The sequence below is a fragment of the Bos indicus genome, chromosome 5 (assembly GCF_029378745.1).
Source record: "Bos indicus isolate NIAB-ARS_2022 breed Sahiwal x Tharparkar chromosome 5, NIAB-ARS_B.indTharparkar_mat_pri_1.0, whole genome shotgun sequence".
Classification (NCBI taxonomy): domain Eukaryota; kingdom Metazoa; phylum Chordata; class Mammalia; order Artiodactyla; family Bovidae; genus Bos; species Bos indicus.
The window spans coordinates 55,471,499-55,485,264 of record NC_091764.1 but is presented as its reverse complement, the minus strand read 5'-3'; the positions used below and the strand labels follow the sequence as shown (position 1 = coordinate 55,485,264).

The following is a 13,766-nucleotide window of genomic DNA, read 5'->3' as shown; positions in this document are numbered from 1 at the left end:
ACCCTTATGATCTTTAAGGTCAGAAAATGAAGTTTAAGGACTCTGGGGTTTGGCAAATGCCGACAGAGTAAATGTCAATTTTGGGGCTCTGCTTCTCTGTGTTTCCTGTTTCTCTTGATTTTTGGGTTTTGAGGACTCTTTGTTTTCTTGACAAGCCCATACTTGCATTAAAAAAAAAAGATGTTTTCAATATTCCATCCAGAGTTTTTAATTGCTATGGAACAGCATTCTTGGCAGAGGCAAGCTGGGGTGCTTCTCTTTACTTAGGTTAGCCTTAGGAGACAAGAATTCCTTCCTTCTGGCCCTGGCCCTGAGTTGTTTTCCTTGACAACTTGACAAATCTCAGTGTAACATCTGCATCTCCTTTGTGAACATGCATATGATCTCCTCTGATAATGAACTTGTTTCAATGACTTTTAAGTATTTTTAAAATTTTGCCATATGCCTCAGTGAAATTGACCTTACTTGGAACTACAGCAAAATGTGTAAATGGTTTCTCTTTGGGCTACTTTAAATATACTGTCTTAAATGGAAATTTCCCAGTGAAACTTGTTTATGAACAGAAATCAGTGTTGAGAAATGATGGCATATGAAATAAAATCTGGAGGAAATGTCTTGCTTATTTCTACTATGAAGAGCAGTACCCTTGATTATAATATAGATTTACCTCTATCTACTTATCTTTTTGCATAGGATGAATATACTCATCATTGTAGAAAGAGATATTCCCCACTTGTTTCAATCCTTGACCTAACCGTTCTGGCAACTGTCTGCCTTCCTGGTTGGACTGGACAGGGACTGAGAAGAATAAGAGAGTTTGAAGGGCTTTCAAATGTCTTGAAAGATCTTAGGAATAATGATGTCATGTGGGAGGACTGAACTCAGTTCTCAGTTCCAGTGCTGGGGAATGATGATGACACGTGGTTACCCTAGACCTGAATGTGATGAACAGGGATGCAGCAGCTTTGATCTATCTCAGTAGACATTTCAGAAAGTTTCTTTTCTTTTTTTTCAGATTTAAAAGCCAAAATGATACAAATTGGGGAAATTTTCTCCCTCAAGAACAGATCAAGCCTATTGTAAATGGTGGATTATATCCAAGCAATTTGTTTAATATTGTCATTATTTATACAACAGTTGTGACTTGCAAGATCTTCCATCTTCATTGCTGCATGTGGGATCTTTTAGTTGCAGAAAGCAGGATCTAGTTTCCTGACCAGGGATTGAGCTCAGTCCCCTGGCATCGGGAGCTTGGAGTCTTTAGCCATTAGACCAGCAGAGAAGTGCTGGCTCCTATTAATTCTCAATGTAGATTACTGATATTGCTTCAGGTTGTGTATGTGAATGCATATATAAAAACTCTGCTACCTAGGAACCTTCAAGCTGCAAACTTTCAAAGGTGGGAAATGTGCATCTGGTTTCAGCATGGAACCAGAACCTATGCCATCAATGTCAGGCATGAGTGAAATTGAAGCTTGCCTTCCATCTCCTACTGCTGATGATCCTTTGGCTCTACCATCTCCCACCTCCTCTCCCTCCTCTAGTCAGTAACTCTTCTTGTCTGTTCACTTGATGCCAACTCCTGTACTACTGTTGTACTCTATTATTATGCTTTTCAAGGTATTGTACTGAAAGATTAAGCCTATTTTATTTTTTTGTGTTTTTTTTAATGTATTATTTGTGTGAAAAGTATTATGAACCTATTACAGTACAGTACTATGTACCCAGTTGTGTCAGTTGGGTACCTAGGCTTCCTTTGTTGGACTTGTCAGTCAACTGAACAAATGGAACGTGGTATCAGAATGGAATGCATTAGTATGGAGGGGACTTTCTGTATTAGATATGTATGTGTGTGTGTAGCTTTGGGATGGTATCCATTCCACCCTCCTATATTTCTCTCTTAATCTCTATTACAACCAGCAAGACAGATCACCCAGAACCAGTTTCCGTTAGTCTTTGTCTGATTCATTCATTTCATTCGAAAAATATTTGAGTGTCTCCCTTGAGCCCAGTGCTGTGCCATTCAGATTTACTTAGGTCAATAAGTATTGTACAATCTATATTTGCTAGATACTGCTGGATGAATAACATACCCTCCTTGGACTCAAGAAAATCAGTTTTGTTAGATAGAAAAGTTTAAATTTTGGGAAAAATCATTTGGCAGTTTTGTATTGACACAAAAATATAGGTTCTCTAACTTGCTGCTTGTGAAAACCTCATCGTGTGTAACTAGGAATTCTCTTTAATCCAAATGAACTAGGAAACTGTTACTTGTTCGCATTCTCTTTATTTTACCTCTTTCTGAGACACTGTAAGGTATAATGTCTCCTTTCCTTTTAGTATTTAGCAAATAAGATGTATGATTATATAATTTCCAGTATACATAAATGACCCATGCCAAAAACAAAGGAATTTTATCTTGTGTCTTACAGTGGGGAATGTTACAGGTGGTGATATTTTCCAAGATCCTATAAGGATTTGACAGGAAACAAAGGAACAATGCCCAGGTATTGATTGGACACCAAACAAAGCTAGTGGAGGTGGTATTCCATCTGAGTTATTTAAAATCCTAAAAGATGATGGTGTTAAAGTGCTGCACTCAATATGCCAGCAAATTTGGAAAACTCAGCAATGGCCACAGGACTGGAAAGGGTCAGTTTTCATTCTAATCCCAAAGAAAGGCAATGCCAAAAAATATTTAAACTATATAATTGCATTCATTTAACACGCTAGCAAGGCAGTGCTCAGGATTCTTCAAGCTAGGCTTCAGCAGTATGTGAACTGAGAACTTGTAGATGTACAAGCTGGATTTAGAAAAGGCAGAGGAACCAGAGGCCAAATTGCCAACATCCTCTGGATCATAGAAAAAGCAAGGAAATTCCATAAAATCATCTATTTCTGGTTCATTGACTATGCTAAAGCCTTTGACTCTGTGGATCGCAACAAACTGTGGAAATTTCTTTTCTTTTTTTTTGAAAATTCTTAAAGAGATGGGACTACCACCTTACCTGCCTCCTGAGAAATCTGTATGCAGGTCAAGTGCAATAGTCAGAACCAGACATGGAACAATGGACTAGTTCCAAATTGGGAAAGGAGTACATCAAGGCTGTATATTGTCACCTTGCTTATTTAACTTATATGCGGAGTACATCATGTGAAATGCCAGGTTGGATGACTCACAAACTAGAATCAAGATTGCCAGGAGAAATATCAACAACCTCAGATATGCAGATGACACCACTCTAATGGCAGAAAGCAAAGAGGAACTAAAGAGTCTCTTGATGAGGGTGAAAGAGGAGAGTGAAAAAGCTGGCTTAAAACTCAACATTCAAAAAATGAAGATCATGACATCCAGTCCCATCATTTCATGGCGAGCAGAAGGGAAAAAGGTGGAAACAGTGGCAGATTTTATTTTTTTGGCTCCAGTGCTGGAGCTCCAATACGCTGGCCACCTGAAGTGAGGAGCCGACTCACTGGAAAAGACCCTGATGCTGGGAAAGATTGAGGGCAGGAGGAGAAGGGGGTAACAGGATGAAATGGTTGGATGGCATCACTTACTCAATAGACATGAGTTTGAGCAAACTCTGGGAGATAGCGAAGAACAGGGAAGCCTGGCATGCTGCAGTCTGTGGGGTCGCAGAGAGTCAGACATGACTTAGTGACTAAACAACAGCAATGGGCTGGATAACTTGGATTTGCTTTCAACATAGAAAATTACCATCAATAAAAAATAAGTGGGGAAAAGTAAACTATAAAAAGTTTGTTTTTCTTTTTTTAGGACTGCAGTGTTCTTATTTTCAAAGATGCTTAGAAATGTGAATGAGGCAACATGATACTGCTTGCAAGAGATTTTAAGTTAACCTGCTGGAATGATTGAGATAGAACTATGAGTAGTTTATCACTTGTTTGTGTAAAAAACAGGCTGCTTTCAGATAATAATAGTAGTAGTAATAATAAGTTGTACCACCGAGTGTTTAGTGTGTGCCAGGAATTTTTCTAAGTATGTTGTTAGCTCTAATCTTCATGACAATCTACTATGAAGTGTGTATTCTTATAATCTACATTTTGCAGATAAGAAAATGGAGGCACAGTAAGGTTCAGTAATTTGTCCAGATCACAACAGTGGTGAGACAAGATTCAAACCCAGAGGATTGACTCTGAAGTCCATGGTTCTAGGCTTTACTATCCCCAGTTTGACTTTTTTTTTTTTTTTTTTGGCTGCACTGGGGCTTGGTTGCGACATGCAGCATCTTTGATCTTTGTTGCAGCACTCATTCTCTTAGTTGTGGCATGTGGGATCTAGTTTCCTGACTAGGGATCAGATCTGGGTTCCCAATGTTGGGAGCTCAGAGTCTTAGCCCCTGGACACCACGCAAGTCCTAGTTTGCCTTTTAATGACAACAGCATGAACATTTGCACTGTCCATCTCGTTCTCCATAGTATTTTTAATCTATTAATTAACTTAGAAAATCTTATTTTTTTCTAAAAGATTTTGAAAGTGCAACCTAAGACATTGCTCAATATATTAAAAGTTAAGATGAGTGGAGTCCAAATTTACAGATTGCAAGATGGGATATTTTTATTGGTGGTGGTTTACATTTTGAAATAGTTATACTGTATGCTGTTCTCAGTGGCTCAGTCGTGTCTGACTCTTTGTGACAGCCTGTAGCCCTCCAGGCTTCTCTGTTCATGGGATTTCCCAGGCAGGAATACTGGGGTGGATTGCCATTTCCTCCTCCAGGGGATCTTCCCAACCCAGGGATCGAACCCTTGTCTCTTGTGCCTCCTGCATTGGCAGGCAGATTCTTTACCACTGAGCCACCTGGGAAGCCCAGTTATACTGTATGCATATATCTAAAAAAGTATTATTAAAAAAGTAGAGAGAGAGAGAAAACCTCACATGCACATAAAACTCCACAGTAATGAAATGGACAATTCACAAGGATGCCTACTCTTCTAAGGGAATGGACTATTTTCTTGTAGTCTTTGAATGTTCACACTGATATTTAAAGCAGTGTATCCTCATTAACCCCTTCCATTGAATGGTGGTCTACAATTATGCTTCTGTTGTGCTTCTGTCCTCCCTTGGGAAGCAAAAGATGACAGATTCAGCATAAAGCTGGACGTCACTGTATAAGTAAGTAGCCTGACTGCTGTGCACATCAGGATAACTTTCATGATACACAGAGGTAACACAATGGAAATCACAGTTTAGAAATCCAATTTATCTTGCTGTGAATAGAATTGCCTTCAATCCTGATGACAATTAGTTTTGTTCCATAACACTGTGATAGGAATGTGACATTGAAAAACTACTTGCTATCTATGAAAGCTTTCGTCTACCATGAGTTCATGCCACAGAGGGAAAAATGTTAATTCTACTTAAGTGAGAAAACATAAAAGGGTTTTTCACAAAGAGCGGCCACAAGGTCAGAGTATGACTGCTGAGGTAATGAAGAGAAGGCATCCCTGAAACTTTTAGTTGCTTATACATTCTATTAAAGTTGCAAAATTCTGCTGATTCTTTTTTCTCAAAACCACTGGGGTTGCAGCTCAGTCACATTATGGATTAAGAGGGGAGTGATGCCAGCCTTTAATGTTTCCTGGTACTGCACAGAGCCTGCCGCGGATGCTCTTGGCTGGCCTTGGCTTTCCTCTTTGGTTCCAGCATCCTTTTCCTTTTCATCCGACTTTGCTGGTAAGTCTGTTCAGTACTTACGATACTGTTTTGAAAAACCCCAAATTGCACCTTTACATTTACTGTGAGAATAAAAAGCCCCCTGGTACAGCATACTCTGGGGAAAAAAAAAAGCCTGAAATATGGTTAAGATTTTCCCACCCATTTGTTGGAAAGCACACATCAAAAGAAAATCTGTAGTTTGGTAAGATTGGAATCAGACATCTTGCAGCTCAACGGTGTGTGTGTTTATTGATCACTGCAGGAGTGAAGAGAGACCTGGAGCAAGGCAGACTTGAGTGGGAATCCAAGCGCCACCATTTACCAGCCTATTTGGGCAAATATTTCTGAATGAGAATTTCTTCATTGGTAAATGGGGAATAATAGCTATCTCCTGTGGTTACTGTGGAGTTAAACGTTTTGTACCTAAAAGTGAAAGTGAAAGTCATCCAGTCATGTCTGACTCTTTGTGACCCCATGGACAATACAGTCCATGGAATTCTCTAGGCCAGAATACTAGAGTGGGTAGCCTTTCCGTTCTCCAGGGGATCTTCCAAATCCAGGGACTGAACCCAGGTCTCCTGTATTGCAGGTGGATTCTTCAGCAGCTGAGTCACAAGGGAAGCCCAAGAATACTGAAGCCTATCCTTTCTCCAGTGGATCTTCCTTACCCAGGAATCCAACCGGAGTCTCCTGCATTGTACCTAGGGCGCTAGTATATCCTAAGTGTTAATTGCTGGCTATTATGAGGCTATGTGACTTAGTTCCCACCTTAAGAAGATTGCTCCGGAAGGAGAGAGAAAGCATATACGTAAATGCTTTAAAGCAGAGGGATAAAGGCTGTGAAGGAGCCTCAAAATGTTTTGATACTGGTGTTGTGGAGATAGCCTAGTGGCTGGGATAGGCACCAACCTCTTAACTTGTTGCCCTAAACTCTCTTGCTCTTTCCAGTCTACTCTTCATAAAACAGTCAATGTTTCCTTTCTTAAATGCAAATAGGATCACACTTGAAATCCTCCCATGGTTTCACATTCACTTTGGGAGAAAGTATTCAGTATATGAACTCCTGCTTAATTCTCCAACTTCATTTCCTTCCTTTTACCTTTCTCATTTCCAAACATATATTTCATGTGCTTGTTTTTTTGTTCAGTTGCTTAGTTGTGTCCGACTCTTTGTGACCCCATGAATTTGTAGCACGCTAGGCTTCTCTGTCCTTCACCATTTCCTGGAACTTGCTCAAACTCATGTCCATTGAGTCAGTGATGCCATCCAACCATCTCATTCTCTGTCATCCCCTTCTCCTCCTGCCTTCAATCTTTCCCAGCATCAGGGTCTTTTCTGATGCATCAGGTGGCCAAAGTATCGGAGCTTCAGTTTCAGCATCAGTCCTTCCAGTGAATATTCAGGATTGATTTCCTTTAGAATTGACTGGTTAGATCTCTTTTAGGTCCAAGGGACTCTCAAGAGTTTTCTCCAACACCACAGTTCAAAAGCATCAATTCTTTGGCAATCGCCTTCTTTTTGGTCCAAATCTCACATCCATACATAACTAGTGGAAAAACTATAGCTTTGACTAATGGACCTTGTCAGCAAGGTAATGTCTCTGCTTTTTAATATGCTGTCTAGGTTGATCATAGCTTTTCTTCCAAGTAGCAAGTGTCTTTTAATTTCATGGCTGCAGTCATCATCTGTAGTGATTTTGGAGGCCCCAAAAATAAAGTCTGTCACTGTTTCCATTGTTTCCCCATCTATTTGCCATGAAGCGGTGAGACTGGATGCCATGATCTTAGTTTTCTGAATGTTGAGCTTTAGGCCAGCTTTTCACTCTCCTCTTTAACTTTCATCAAGAGGCTCTTTAGTTCTTCTTCACTTTCTGCCCTAAGGGTGGTGTAATCTGCATATCTGAGGTTATTGATATTTCTCCCAGCAATCTTGATTCCAGCTTGTGCTTCATCCAGCCCAACGTTTCTCATGATGTACTCTGCATATAAGTTAAATAAGTAGCGTGACAATATACAACCTTGACATACTCCTTTTCCTATTTGGAACCAGTCTGTTGTTCCATGTCCAGTTTAACAGTTGCTTCTTGACCTGCATACAGATTTCTCAGGAGGCATGAAAGGGCGTCTGGTAGTTGCATCTCTTTCAGAATTTTCCACATTTTGTTGTGACCCACACAGTCAAAGGCTTTGGCATAGTCAATAAAGAAGAAATAGATGTTTTTCTGGAAGTCTCTTGCTTTTTCCATGATCCAATGGATGTTGGCAATTTGATCTCTGGTTCCTCTGCCTTTTCTAAATCCAGCTTGAACATTTGGAAGCTCATGGTTCACATATTGCTGAAGCCTGGCTTGGAGAATTTTGAGCATTACCCTACTAGCATGTGAGATGAGTGCAATTGTGCAGTACTTTGGCATTGCCTTTCTTAGGGATTGGAAAGAAAACTGACTTTTCCAGTCCTATGACCACTGCTGAGTTTTCCAAATTTGCTGGCATATTGAGTGCAGCACTTTCACAGCATCATCTTTTAAGATTTGAAATAGCTCAACTGGAATTCCATCACCTCCACTAGCTTTGTTTGTAGTGATGCTTCAAGGCCCACTTGACTTCACATTCCAGGATGTCTGGCTCTAGGTCAATGATCACACCATCATGATTATCTGGGTCATAAAACTCTTGTTTGTATAGTTCTTCTGTGTATTCTTGCCATCTCTTCTTAACATCTTCTGCTACTGTTAGTTCCATACCATTTCTGTCCTTTATTGAGCCCGTCTGCATGAAATGTTCCTTTGGTATCTCTAATTTTCTTGAAGAGATCACTAGTCTTTCCCTTTCTGTTGTTTTCCTCTTTCTTTGCACTGATCACTGAGGAAGGCTTTCTAATTTCTCCTTGCTGTTCTTTGGAACTCTGCATTCAGATGGGTATATCTTTCCTTTTCTCCTTTGCTTTTTGCTTCTCTTCTTTTCTCAGCTATTTATAAGGCCTCCCCAGACAACCATTTTGCCTTTTTGCATTTCTTTTTCTTGGGGATGGTCTCGATTCCTGTTTCCTGTACAATGTGATGAACCTCCATCCATAGTTCTTCAGGCACTCTGTCAGATCTAGTCCCTTAAATTTATTTCTCACTTCCACTGTATAATCATAAGGGATTTGATTTAGGTCATACATGAATGGTCTAGTGGTTTTCCCTACTTTCTTCAATTTCAGTCTGAATTTGGCAATAAGGAGTTCATGATCTGAGCCACAGTCAGCTCTTGGTCTTGTTTTTGCTAACTGTATAGAGCTTCTCCATCTTTGGCTGCAAAAAATATAATCAACCTGATTTTGGTGTTGACCATCTGGTGATGTCCATGTGTAGAGTCTTCTCTTGTGTTGTTGGAATAAGGTGTTTGCTATGACGGGTGCATTCTCTTGGCAAAACTTTATTAGCCTTTGCCCTGCTTCATTCTGTACTCCAAGGCCAAATTGCCTATTACTCCAGGTATTTCTTGACTTCCTACTTTTCCATTCCAGTTCCCTATAATGAAAAGGACATCTTTTTTGGGGTGTTAATTCTAGAAGGTCTTGTAGGTCTTCATAGAACCATTCAACTTCAGCTTCTTCATCATTACTGGTTGGGGCATAGTCTTGGATTACTGTGATATTGAATGGTTTACCTTGGAAATGAACAGAGATAATTTTGTCCTTTTTAAGACTGCATCCAAGTACTACATTTCAGACTCTTTTGTGTACTATGATGGCTACTCCATTTTTTCTAACCGATTTTTGTCCACAATAATAGATATAATTGTCATCTGAGTTAAATTCACCCATTCCAGCCTATTTTAGTTTGCTGATTCCTAAAATGTCGATGTTCACTCTTGCCATCTCCTGTTTGATCACTTCCAGTTTGCCTTGATTCATGGACCTAACATTCCAGGTTCCTATGCAATATTGTTCTTTACAGCATCGGAGCTTGCTTCTATCACCAGTCACATCCACAACTGATTGTTGTTCTTACTTTGGATCCATCTCTTTATTCTTTCTGGAGTAATTTCTCCACTGATCTCCAGTCACATATTGGGCACCTACTGACCTGAGAAGTTCATCTTTCAGTGTCCTATCTTTTTGCCTTTTCATACTGTTCATGGGGTCCTCAAGGCAAGAATACTGAAGTGGTTTGCCATTCCCTTTTCCAGTGGACCACATTTTGTCAGAACTCTCCAACATGACCCATACATCTTGGGTGGCCCTACACAGCATGGCTCATAGTTTCATTGAGTTAGACAAGGCTGTGGTCCATGTGATTAGTTCTTAGGATATATTTCATTAAAAAAGTGACCAAATACTGTGTTTGAAAGCCTTTTTAATTATTTATTTTCTTTGTGTGGTAAATTATCTTTTGTAATGACTTATACACCACTACTAATGAGTCTTCATTATTCTTGAATTCTAATAGACTTAGTTCCTGGCGGGAGGGGCACTGGAGATTAGAGTTACATTCTAAATCAGTTAGAGCAACAAAAAAGCAGAGAAAAATCTGTTATGTAAATATGTAGTCACACAACAGATTCAATCTTACTGAGCCTTGTTAGGGAGTGGAGAACAGCAGATGTAGAATTTTCCTGCAAACATGAATTATTTGACTTGCTGGTTAATATCAGACTCTGCAGCTTTCTTTTTTTTATTAGAAATTTATTTATTTTAATTGGAGGCTAATTACTTTACAATATTGTGTTGGTTTTGCCATACATCAACATGAACCTGCCACGGGTGTACACATGTTCCCCATCCTGAACCCCCCTCCCACCTCCCTCCCCATACCATCCCTCTGGGTCATCCCAGTGCACCAGCCCCGAGCATCCTGTATCATGCATTGAACCTGGACTGGCGATTCATTTCACATATATTAAACATGTTTCAATGCCATTCTCCCAAATCATCCCACCCTCGCCCTCTCCCACAGAGTCCAAAAGTGCAGCTTTCTTAATAACATAGCAAACTATGGATAATACCAGGTTTCCTTTCACCTACTTGGTTTCCAGTTTATGTTGGTGTAAGCATGTACTGGGTAAAAGGTTGGGAACGCAGTCAGGTTAGAAGCAAAGTAGGCAGTTGTCAGTTCACTAGTGTTGAAAGTGGGGATGAAGAAGATGCTTGCTGATCTTGCTGCTTCAGTGACGTACCCTTTGAGTACAGCTGGAGTAGGAAGAGTGAGAGAGAAGACAGGCTAATTTTAGGGAAAAAGAGATGGAAAGAAAGGAAGGAGGGGTAGGAAGATAAAACTTACAATAGCTCTTCCCCACTGTACAAGGCACTGGCTAGACAAGTCAAGGAAATGGCAGTATGCTTGCCTGGAGAATCCCATGGACAGAGGAGTCTGGCAGGCTCTAGAGTTCATAGGGCTGCAGACAGTCGGACACAACTGAGCAACTAAAACACTTTCAGAACTCAAATCACTTTAACACTATCTCTTTAAAATGTGCTGGAGGGTATGAGTTGCCAATGCCATATTAGCAAAGGGTTTTAGTGTCTTCTTGGGTCTGGTATAACATAGTGATCTTTTGAATTAAACATTTTCTTAGACTAGATGTATACTTTGGGTTGAGGCTGAGATCAAGTCTCTCATTCAGTGTTTTTGAAGAGAAATAATTAAGAACATCAGTATTATAATCACTTACATTTTATTTTCCCAAGCCCCTAGCCTAGGGACTGGCACACAATAAGTGCTCACTAAATGTTTGTTAAATGAGTGAGTTGCACAATTACTTTTCAGATCCTTTCAAGCCCAAGATTGAAGGGGGAACTAAAACTACACTTATGAAAATTTTATCCAGGCAAACAATTAAAAAAAGAGGTATATCGATTGGAAATGCGAAAAAGGTTGAAATAAGTGTATGCTCTCTAGCAAAGTGAATGGAAATATCACAAAAATCTGTGGATAATATTGATCTGGCCAAAAAGTTCATTTGGGTTCTCCGTAATATCTGTTGAGAAAACTCAAATGAACTTTTTGCTCACTCCAATATATAAGCTTTCAGTGCCTTGGAAATCATCCAAACCCTTGTTTTGTCGCTAAGGCATCTGAGGATCAGACATGACAGTGATGTGTGCAGGCTGCACCACTGCTTGGGGCAGAAGCAGCTGATCCTGGTTTTCTGATGCCTCCACTCAGGCACATGTTGTTGTTTTTCAGTCGTGTTGGGGGAGTGTGTAATATCCTTGGTTCTGTCTTGTTGCAACAAAAATCTGAAGCGACTGATGGACCAGCGTTACAGCTCTCAAATGGACCAGTGTTACAACTCCGTGTTACAGGTCAGTTTTCTTTAGAAAGTAAAGGAAAATACATCCTCAAGGCATGAGGGCATGCTGACCCAAAAGACCAAAGAGAAGAGAGGCCCCCCAGCTCAACTTTGGCTCCTCTTTTTATATGTTTTTTCTCCTCCCCTCTGGGCCTGCCTTATGTAAATTGGGCTAGCCAGGAGGGATGTTTGTTTTACCTGAGGTCCTCACTCTGGTCCTTGAACCTTCCTTTGTTCTATTTTCACAGGCTTTTCCTTTCTTTGTCTTTTAGCTACCGCCATTTTGAACTCCTTTTTTCTATTCTAACTACCTAACTGTTGCTCAGTCGTGTCTACTCTTTGCGACCCCATGGACTGTAGCCCACCAGGTTCCTCTATCTATGGGATTTCCCAGGCAAGAGTACTGGGGTGGGTTGCCATTTCCATTCTCCAGGGGATCTTCCCAACCCAGGGATCGAACCCACATCTCCTTCCTGGCGGGCGGATTCCTTACAACTGAGTCACCTGGGAAGCCCATTCAGGCACCTACTCCACCCTAATGTCCAGCCAAGGACAAAGGGGAGAAACTGACTTCCACATTCACTGAATTCCATGTACTTAGTTTGAGAACTCTGAGAGAAATCAGACTGTTTCCTGAGATGAGAATTGAGTGCGTAAGTTATGCATTTCATAAAATAAATGAGAAAATTCAGCAGGTCAAAATAAGCCCGTTTCAGTGAAGAACCAGATACAGAATAGTCTCTCAATAGACCAGATAGACCCTGCAATATTAGAGACGTTTTTGCAACAATGACATAAAACTATTGGGATGTCTGGGAGAGTGTCTTCCATCCCACCAAGAGATTGAGTAGAATGACTGGTTCTATTTTCAATTACCTTCATTTTCATTATCTGTGTTTGGGATGGACAAACACAATCTTAATTATTTCTGTTCTGGGTAAGGTTGGAGGACAAAACTAATGATGTCATCAGAGGAAGCACACAGAGAGTGTTTACCATCCTGGAGATCAGTCAACTGGAAATTTTGCTAGCACATCACTCCTAGGGCGATGAGCTCAGTGGGAGCTGAGAGTAGCAATGAGTTGTGCCAGCTACCCACTGAGGGTGACAGTTTAAAAACAGTGGACTGAAAAATGTCATAAATTTGAAAAACAATGAACTGCCTGGTGTCAGGGTTTAGAGATTGATGGGACTTTTGCCTGGAAAGCCAGAAAGAAGGAGTGTAGAAATTCACACCATTTTACATTCAAAATGTCCCTTGCAAATGATTCATTAACAGCCATATAGATATATATGTATGTATATGTATGTACACACACATACACACACACACACATACATTATTTATATTGTTTTCTCTCTGTGTTTAAAATGCTCAGGAGCTGAAATTTGTTTGAACTGTTCAGTCAAGTGAAATGGTTCCTTTTGCAATATGCAGTTAGTTTTGGTAGCTCAAGCTGCCTTTAACTTTCTTTTCACTTTCTTCCTTTGTCATTAAAGGTGAAGGGCAAGCAGGAGAGAGAGGGTTTGATTTACTCTGGTGCTCCCCCAGCGGTGCTGCTGTGTGCAGCCTGAAAGGCCCTGCATTGCACAACATAGATGATGGTGTGAATGGTCCTCTCACCCTTCAGAGTGGTGCAGTGGGGCTGCCAGTCTAATGCAGTTGGGAGTCGGGGGGATTTGGAACAATTTAGCCATTGTTGCTTAATGACTTCAAACCTTGTGGTTTCAAACAAAAACTATTATATTTCAAGAATTTGGTGGTTCCACTGATCTCAATGATGTGATGAGCTGGTGGGTAGGCCAGT

The 13,766-nt window shown here is 40.4% G+C and overlaps 1 pseudogene; it reads right to left on the bottom strand.

Annotated features, from left to right (window-relative positions):
• LOC139183031 (thymidylate synthase-like) overlaps window positions 1-12,240 on the bottom strand; it is a 76,011-nt pseudogene extending 63,771 nt beyond the window's left edge.
• Window positions 12,241-13,766: the final 1,526 nt, after the last annotated feature.